Genomic DNA, 9,848 nt, shown 5'->3' with positions numbered 1-9,848 from the left:
AGCGGGTCCAGTTTTGGCAAGGACAGCGGGATTTGCAGAACCAGAACATTTCCAGTAGTCTCTTGCTCCTGCCTCTCTTTCATCCTTGGCCTTCTGGCCGTAAGACCCCTGGTCTCTGAAGCATCCACCTCACTCTGTGGTCTCTGAGAGAACACACCTTAACCATACTGCTAGCTCTGATTATGGGTCGTCTTTCGCCCTGACACCTGAAGCCAGGAAAGAAAGTGTGAGATTAGAGATTCAGCTCTGGACTAATGAGCTTCTAGTGTTGAGTGGTCAAGGACATATTATTCCAGTTACCAGTTAATGCCAAGTATGCCCTTGCGTGAAGGGATACGGACTACAAGAGATAGCTGGAGACAATGGCATTCACCTCCAATACAGGGTATTGGCAAACTGACTTACCTACTATTGCTATTGCGAAGTATCATTAGTGACCGAATCCTTGGTTTTGCATAGTAGGACAGAGCTACTTACGAACAGACCGCTCGCCTCTCCCATGCCCACCAAGAAAAAGGTAGTGTGCATACATTCTGGTTTATTTCCTATAAATTACTCCTTTTATGGATGTCATGGAAGACAAGAAGGTTCCATTCTTCTATAAAATATATGTCTTCCTCTTTTTATAATTTTTGTCTTTTTTTAAGAGTTGCTTATTTTAGCCGGGCAGTAGTGGCACACGCCTTTAATCCCAGCACTCGGAGGCAGAGGCAGGCAGATCTCCATGAGTTCAAGGCCAGCCTGATCTACAAGAGCTAGTTCCAGGACAGGCTCCAAAACTACAGAGAAACCCTGTCTTGAAAAAAACCAACCCGCCCCCCCCCCAAAAAGATTTGTTTATTTTGTTTTATGCATATGAGTGTTTTGCTTGCATGCATGCATGTGTACTGTGTGTCCTTCTGATACCTACAGAGGTCAGAAAACGGTATCAGATTCCCAGGAACTAGAGTTATAGATGGTTGTGACCCACCATGTAGGAAATAGAAGCCAAACTCAGGTCTTCCGCAAGATCAGTGAGTGCTCCCAGCTATTTCCTCAGCCCCTCTTTTCATCTTCAAAAGGAGGGGAGGCTGAATAAACACCGCCCCCCACTACCACAAATTATGCAGTGAAGTTTTCCACATTTGCAGACTGCCAGAGTCAGGGCCGGCAGAGTGCGCTGAATGAGCCTCACCTTGGACAAGTGACCCTCATGGTCATGGTAGCTCTGTCTCTGAGGTGCTTCAGGAAGGTGCTTAGTGAAGCCCAGAAAGATCACTACCGACAATTGAATTTACTCTTTGGTTTTGAGGGTAACATTTGAAACTAAGACAACTTGAGCTCGATGACGATCGTGTGTCTTCTCCCAGACTTTATCAGTTAAGTGCTGTAATTCTTCGTGAAATATTTGAAAAATGGCAAACCTTAGCTTTATATGTTCTTTTCTTGCAATGTGACATTCCAGGCACTTACCGAACCTAAAAGATTGATTTATTTTTTTATTTCCTTAGAAGTAAAGCTCCTCACATTTTAAAAGCTAGAACGGGGCTAGAGAGACTTCAGTTCCTAAAAGCAAGACCTTTGCAGTTCCCTTTGTGTTAACAATTTACCATGAAATTATCATAGAATTTCCCTCTCTCCCTCCCTCCCTCCCTCCCTCCCTCTCCTCCTCCTCCTCCTCCTCCTCACTCTCTCTCTCTCTTTCTCTCTCTCTCTCTCTCTCTCTCTCTCTCTCTCTCTCTCCCTCCCTCTTCATCTCTTACACACAATCACAAAAATCACACACATTGTGTAGTTGGCTCCTAACACAAAATATATGCCTAAGAATAAAAAACCTCAACGATCCGTCTATACATCACCCACTAGTAACTTCCTGCGGTTACTGGCTGATTGCAGGCTGGTGAACCACTGCCCACCAGCCTACTTGGGCCATTTCTCCCATTACAAATGAGTGTGTGGCCAAGGGCAGCCAACGGCTCTGAACACTAACTTAGACCACACAATTAGAAAGAATGGCTTCAGGAAAAGAAGCTAATTGAATGTCGTCCCAAACTAAAGAGCGGTGTGTTTTTTTTTCCCTGATGGACTGTGGGGTTATCTCCATCTTGGCTCAACTCTCCTGGTCCAGGTGATTAGGGGCCTGAGACTAACAGCTATTCCTAAAACCAAAGAACTCTGTTCTCTACAGTTTCCTCTTTTGCATTTCCTAAGCGGGACAGGGTGAAGGCTCACGTTTCCTCAAAAACTTATAAAACTAGTTTAATATCCTAGAAAAGACAGATTCTCCCATAGGAGACAATATCATCCTGGCTTTTCCAGGCTTCCCGGATCTAACTCTACCTAGAGAAGTGGGTGCAGTTCAGAGGGAAGAGGGAGGGTAAATACGCTTGGATAGGCTCTGTAATTGCGCACGCCATGGCTGTCCTCAGCCCCTTCGTGAAAGAATTCACTTTGATCAACTTCAAAGCTTCCAATTACCTCAGGATAAGCATTACAGACATCAATTTAGGATCGTAATTTAGAAACTCCAAGTATTTACAGATAATACTGTACAGCGAGTGAGAATAATTAATACCGGCCCTGAATATTGATAGCGTTTTCATTTTCAGAAGGCAATACAATATACATCATTGGGTTCCACTTACAAACCCTACTTTCTCAGGGTCTAGTCTTATGCCGTGAGGATGATCTACGATGTGTAGTGGTTCTGGACATGAGGACCCATCTGGCCAGCTCCGCTGACCGTCTGTTCTTCCCCTTCCAGTCTTGTGAGCTGCGGTCTGTAACCTCCCCCAAAGAGCATTTTTGGCCACATCTCTCCTGTTCCTCATCACCTCTCCTAGAGGGAAGAGCTAGACCTCTTTTCCTGACAGGCAATCTACTCCAAATTATAATTTTATCTCGTCCTCAGCTTCTCTACACAAACACACACACACACACACACACACTCTCGGTTTTTGTCAAATTGGTGACCACCAATTGTATCTTTTCTGTTTTCGTCAAAAACTCCCCCTTCCCGTCTCAATTCTCTTGAATCCATTCAAATGTGAATAGTTCCTGATCAATATGTCTTGAGAGTATTCTAAGGCTTATAGACCAGTGTGCTTAAAGCTTTTTTATAACTTTCTGCTTTTGTCATTTTCTTCCTTTAATCCTTCTCAGCTTGAATTCCACCTTGCTGAATGAGCCAACTGCCATTCCTGCTTTTGTGTTTCCTCTGTTTTTTTTTGGGGGGGGGTAGTGTTTCTAGCTCTTTAGCCCAGTCAAGTCTTCCTTTTCTTTTTCCCCCTGATGACCTGAAGGTTTGCCCGGTGTTCTTCATCATCACGGAATGTGCCACCGTCTAAGACATAAGGAAGTCGCTCTTCTACCTCCGTCCCTCTGAATTTGGTGACACTGAGTGCCACCTAAGAAAACCTACAAGGAATTTATTCTGTTGTCCATGACTTGTTTCACGGAAGCATGCTTTAAACCTTCTCGTAGCTGTTGAGTGAGTTGTTTATTCAGTGTACAGCTCCTCCATTGTTCGTGAGACCCTAGACAAGTCGGTTTTCCTCTTAGGTGTAAGGTGGGGTTCCTAATAATAGCATCCACTTCATGGGGCTACCTGAAGACTAAATGCCTTAACACGCAAAGCTCTTTAGCGTGTTCGGTGTACCTGTCCCTGTCCATATCTTATGCTCCTTTTGCAGAAAAGTGGGTAAGGAATCCAAAGTGCAGAGAGCTGCCATTGTGCAGGTGCCACGGTAACCGAGACGAGAAAGCCATATAGACTTCGAAAACTCGATTCTGCCTGTCCGTTTCTCTGAAAATGTCGTCGACACTTTTGTGAGGATCCAGCGGCGATGATTTCTATTCAAGGACGAGGCAGCTGTGAACTCAGTTGGGCTGCTTTCAGGGCATCAAGAGGCTAGGCATTCTAGAAGAGGGTTCGTTGTCATGCCTACCCACGCTGGGTGGTAAAGACTCTCCCGTCGCTTTCCTTCTCATACCAGCGCTTGCGAAATGAACGTCCCATTGACCAAACATGGCTGCCGCTGAATCTGCTTATTTTCTCTCCGCTATGTAAAGTACCAGGCGTCGGGATGCTAGGGCCATGTTGAACAGCCCATTTGCGCTCATTGGCTTGTCCTTCATTTGATCAAAGGGTACGAGCAAGTTCATTTCACTTCCGATTTCAACCAAACACATCCGTAAATTAGACTTCAAAATGACTGCATTACAGCAAACCAGATTAACCTAGCCAGCTTGTGTTACTGGCGATGGTTTGTCTTTGTTCCGAGATGAACACACTGTCCTAAAAATTTGATATAGATCTCTTTTAAGACGCGTGATGAATTCCCTCACAGTATGCAGCAGCCCAAAGACATTACTTACTGAAATGGATGCTGCTGTGGAATGTATCTTATTGAATCACGACTATTTCCCAGTTGATTATTGGATGCATAAATCCAATCAAAATTATCACCCTTCGAACTGGAAACAGTAAGCTTACAAACCCAAATGGATCACCTAGAGAATCATAAATACTGCCACAACATTTACGTACACTGAGTTGTCGGGAACTAAAGGCATATGCCACCACTGCCTGGCTTGGCCCTAGGCTTTGACCTTCAGGCACACTTTATTTGTTAAGACATACAAACAAAATATCACAACGTTCTGTGTGGCCAATATTTCACATCATTGATATTCTCCGCGTGGTCCCTACATTCGTTAACATTCTTCTGCTTGCAAGCGATAGAAAGGATCTCTCGCGAAATTAAGTAAAAGATGCAGTTTGTCGGAGGGCTGCAGAGGCAGCCTGCAGGAACAAAGATGGGGGAGCAGCCAGCGGAGCCTCGGTGGCAGGAGAGGCCTGGGCAGCGACAATGAAGCTGGTTAGCTCCAGGTGATGCCTACCTGCCTCAAGTCACAATTCCAAACCAGACACTAGGGGGCGGGGGGGCGGGGGATCTGATTGCTTACGTAAATCAGGTGTCCAAAGTCACGGGGTGGTTCATGGCCACAGAAAATCTCTCCTTTGTTTCACTGGGGCACTTCCCTGTCACCAAAGAAGAAATGGTCTGTAACAGAAGGTGACAGGAAACATCTAGAGACAAAACCTCCCTCTGTGCTTATTGCTTTAAATATTTAAATATTGTTTTAAATCTGTGTTAAGCATTTCCTTTACATTTTGTCAAGATACTTTCCACAGTGGCTGCTGTTGGCTTCTCCTCATCCCCCAAAAGACACGTTCTTAAGTCCAAGTATTTGCATGGCTTCCGACATCACGAGGCTCTTGTCTTGAGACAGGGGGAGAGAAGAATACAAAGCTAAGGGTGATGTTAGGGGGTGTGAGATGCCCCTGAAGGCTCACTTGGTGAATGGACAGTCCTCAACACAAGCTTCAGAGGGAAGGTTTTGGTGAAGGGACCGGGTAAAGAGGACCCTGACCTCACCAAGGGACTAATCTATGAACCGACTCTCATTGGGACGTTATTCGGAGCTGGTGGGGACTGGGATGCATGGCTTCGATGGAGAAAAGAAGTCACTTGATGTGATTTTAAAGGGTGCATCTTGTCCTGGCCACTCCTCCCAGCTCTCTGCTTCCTGGCTTCCCTGGGGTGAGCGGCTTCCCTTGGAGATGCCTTTATACAGGGTGTTCCCACCTCTCTGTAGCCTGAAGACAACAGAGCAAACCATACTCTGACACACTCAGAACTGCCGGCCAAAGGGGCTCTTCCTGTCCTAAGATGTTTTCCTACGGTGTTCACTGACAGTGATAGAAAGCTCTGACTTTGCCACTGTCTCTCCGTGGGCTAAAATCTACTTACGCATGTGACAGCAAAGTTCTGAAAAGGAAAGCTCCTACAGCTGAGAGAGACAGATCCGTTTCAGAGAAGATATAATTTAGGAGGGAAGAGAAAAGGGTGCTTGGGAAATGCCAACCGGTTAGTTTACGGCCTCTATCAGCACCGCGGAGATGGAGAAGGGAGGCGTCAGAAAAGTCAAAGAGCAGACTTACTATCTGCAAAAGATTTACAGCTCCGTGGGGCTGGGACAAGACGGGAGGGAGAGCAGAACAAAACATTCTCCTCGGCCTCACAGTAATGAAAAGGGGCTGGGTGAGCAGATTGACCAACTCCTTCCTGTTGTGGAGAAGCAGCCGTCCATCATTCCCGAGTCTCATCAGGCGAAGGTGGCCTTTGAGGACCCAAATTGTCCAGGGTTCCTTCTTTACAAATTGAGAGCAACCACCAAATTCTTTCCCCCAGTCACTACTGGAGATAGCACTGGCCACCTGTCTCCTAAAGGATTTATTCAGGTTTCCCTTTGCATAGAAGAGGATGCCAAGATATTCCGAAGCTGGACTTGGATGATGGCGAGCACCAGTTGAATAAGAATGGCCCCCATAGGCCTATGTATTTGGATGCTTAGTAATCAGGGAATGGACCTATTTGAGAAAGATTAGAAATATTAGGAGGTGTGGCTTTGCTGTATGAAGTGTGTCGCCGCTTGGGCTGGGCTTTGATGTTTCAGAAGCCCACACCAGACCCAGGGTTGCTCTCTCAGCCTGCAGATCTGCATGCAGCTCTGAGCAACCACTCCAGCGCCATGCATACCACCAGGCTCCCTGCCATGGTAACAACTGACTAAACCTCTGACATGGTAAGCCAGGCCCCAATTAAATGCTTTCTTTTATAAGAGTTACCTTGGTCGCTGGGTCTCTTCACAGCAGTGACTAACGCACCCAGGAAGGAAATGTTTGGCCAAGAGACAGAATTGAGCACAACACAGCTGCCTCACACATCTGGATTCAAGGCCACGGACTGAACTAATCAGAGGAAGTCATACACACTTGACTAAACTCTAGAGCAGATTAGAACAAAAGTTAGCAAGCAAAGGTCTTTCTAAAGCCATAAAACCTAAGCTCACCCATAAAACCTAAGCTCACTTTCTTTATTAGCGCCCCGTGAAAATCTCAATCTCATCTTGCTTCTAGCAAACCAAGTATCTCTCTGATATGAAGTCCATCTCTCTTCTACCAATGACCTTGGGAGCAAGTTCTTGGAGTGAGCAAGCCTGCTCCTGCTCCACCTTCTTGGCTTCTGCCGTCTGAAAGCTATTGCGTCCTGTCTCCATCAGGTGTTCTAAATGCTGGCCCACAAATCACCTTTCAAAGCAAGTGTTTGCCAGTGCCTTCTTTGCTATATTCAGGTTAAAGTCACACGCAGATGATACACCTTGCCCTCACATGGAATGTGTTTTCTAAGCAATGCGATGACGTAACTTTTGTTTAAAGAAGAAATAAAATGAGGGATATTTATAACAAAATAATAACACATTCTAGGATCCCAACATGACAGCATTTGAAGACAGAATGAAGTCAGAAGTCTGAATGGACAAGGTAGAACTATCTCGATTTCTTCAGCTGTGTACCCACTGACAGAGGCATACAGCTAGCAAGCCCAGCACCCCACATGAGATTAGGAGGTGTAGCCTGGTTGGAGGAAGTGTATCACTGGGAGTGAGCTCGGAACACACCAGGCCCAGTGTTGGCCTCTTGGCCTGAGGATAAGAATGCATCTCTAAGATACAGTTTGGGTGCCACGCATTCCACCATGCTCCCACCAAGATTACGGTGGAGCAAATCATTGAAGCTGTGAGTAGATCCCAGCTCAATGCTTTCTCTTCGAAGAGTTGCTGTGGTCATGGTGTCTCCTCACAACCGTACAACAGTGACTAAGACACATGGCTAACAAATTTCGCTTAACGTCCAACAATGTGAAAATCATCTTCTCTCTATTTATATTATCATGGGAAAACTCTGCATCTATTTAAACTACACTTAACATTGTTTATGTTTCTATAGACACGGAGTTGGGCTTCCAGCCTAGATCATGGCAAACAGCTTTATCGCTGAAATAGATGTCTTTGAGGACAAAATCCACATGATCATCTCCACAGAGGCGGAAAAAAGCCTTTAACAAAATCTGGCGTGCCTTCATGGCAAAAGTCATAGAGACTTTGACTGCAGGGACTGTTCTTCAACATGACAAAGGCTTTATATGAGAAGTGCATAACCAACATCTTCCTAAACGGGGAAAATCTTGAAGCAACGTGGCTGCAGTCAGGAAGGAAACAGTTGCCCGCTGACCCCACGCCTTCTCAGCATTGTGTCTGAAGCCCTAGCTGGAGCAGTAAAGCAAAGGGAGGGGTGTAAATGGTGCAGATAGGAGAAGAAGTCAGGCTATCCCTATTTGCAGATGACAGCAGAGTATACATCAGAGATTCCTAAAATTCGAACGGAGAACTTCTAGAGATGATAAACAAGTCCCGCAGAGTGCCGGGATACAGGTTCAATTTGCACAAATCAACAGATTTTCTACAGACCAACAGCAGACGGCACAGATGACAATCGCCTCAAAAAAAATAAATAAATCGAGCAATGTACCTAACCAGGGAAGTTAAAGACCTCTCTGATAAAAGCATCAAAGTTCTCAAGAAAGAGAAAGACATTAGAAGGGGGAACGATACCCCATGGTGGAATTACTATAATGGAAATGATCATTTTACCAAAAGCTGTTTTCAGATTCAAGGCCATCCTAACCCAAATCCCTATCTTACCCTTCACAGTAGAACAAAGAACACTAGCTTAAAATGCGGAAGGGGCCAAATAAGATCCAGGCTAGCCAAAACTATCCTAAGCAGGAGGAATAAAGCTGGGGGAGGAGCTGGCTCTTCAGATCTTAAGATGCATCGCGAGGCCATAGCAGGAAAGCAATATGGTGTTGGCACCGAGACAGATGTGTAGATCAACGGCATAAACTCAAAGACCCGAACGTGAGTATGTACAACTTAAGCCGTCCAATTTTTGACAAAATTGCCAAAGCCATATGACGGGGGAAAGAACGCATTTCCAACAAATGGCGCTGGGGAAACTGGATGCGCACACGCTGAAGAACGAAATTAGACCTGAGTCTATTGCCTTGCACAGAATTAATTCCAAATGGAACCCAGACCTAAATATGAAATCTGAAGCCGCTAGGAGAAAGCAAGGGTGGTATTCTCCAGTATTCTCCAGGATATAGGTGTAGGAAACAACTTCCCAAACAGGACTCTGCTCTGGGCGCTGCCCTCCAGGATACAGGAGCAGGAAACGGCTTTCCGAGCTGGACTCGACTTCCCCAAGAGCTAAGATGTACAAGTGACAAGCGGACCTTCAAAAACCAAAAGGCTTCTGCACAGATAAAGAAGCAATTAGCCTGGTGTAGACATAGCCCTTGGAATGGGAGAAAATGCTGCTGGAAAAGTAATAGTCAGAATAAATAAAGAACCCCCAGAAAGAGTCAAAATGAACAAATGAATTATCTCTTTTAAAAATGAGCCTGGGACCTGAATAGAGTTTTCTCAAAAAAAAAAAAATAACTAAGAAATTTCTTTAAAAAGTGTATTTTATCTTTCTCTAGTGAAAATGATTAAACAGCCTGCAACAAATGCCGGAGGGGTGTGGAAAAAGGTAACCCTTACTCATTATTAGCGGAAGTGCAAAACTGTGTAGCTACTCTGGAAACTCGTGTTGGGAGTTCTCGAAAATATAAATCTACCATATGAGCCAGCTAGTCTACTCTTTGGCATACGACCAGAGAACTCAACGTCTTACACTACCAATACTGGCTCAGCTGTGTTTATTACTGGTCTATTCACTATAGTTAGGAAATAGAAATGACCGAAATGTCCCTCAACTAACAGGTGGGTAATGGACATCTGGCCCATGTACACTGTGGAGCACCATCCCAATGTAAATAAGAAAGGAATCGTGAACATTTCAGGAAACTGGATGGAGCTAGAGAAGATCATGCTGTGTGAGGCAACCAGACCCGTAA

The 9,848-nt window shown here is 45.2% G+C and overlaps 1 non-coding gene across 1 annotated transcript; it reads right to left on the bottom strand.

Annotated features, from left to right (window-relative positions):
* Window positions 1-1,063: 1,063 nt before the first annotated feature.
* Window positions 1,064-1,222, bottom strand: LOC119804097. Its single transcript, XR_005283788.1, has one exon. It is a non-coding gene; the product is annotated as a U1 spliceosomal RNA (small nuclear RNA).
* Between the last annotated feature and the right edge of the window lie 8,626 nt (window positions 1,223-9,848).

The sequence above is a fragment of the Arvicola amphibius genome, chromosome 18 (assembly GCF_903992535.2).
Source record: "Arvicola amphibius chromosome 18, mArvAmp1.2, whole genome shotgun sequence".
Classification (NCBI taxonomy): Eukaryota; Metazoa; Chordata; class Mammalia; order Rodentia; family Cricetidae; genus Arvicola; species Arvicola amphibius.
The sequence above is the reverse complement of the archived record's forward strand: the minus strand, read 5'-3'. Positions and strand labels throughout refer to the sequence as shown.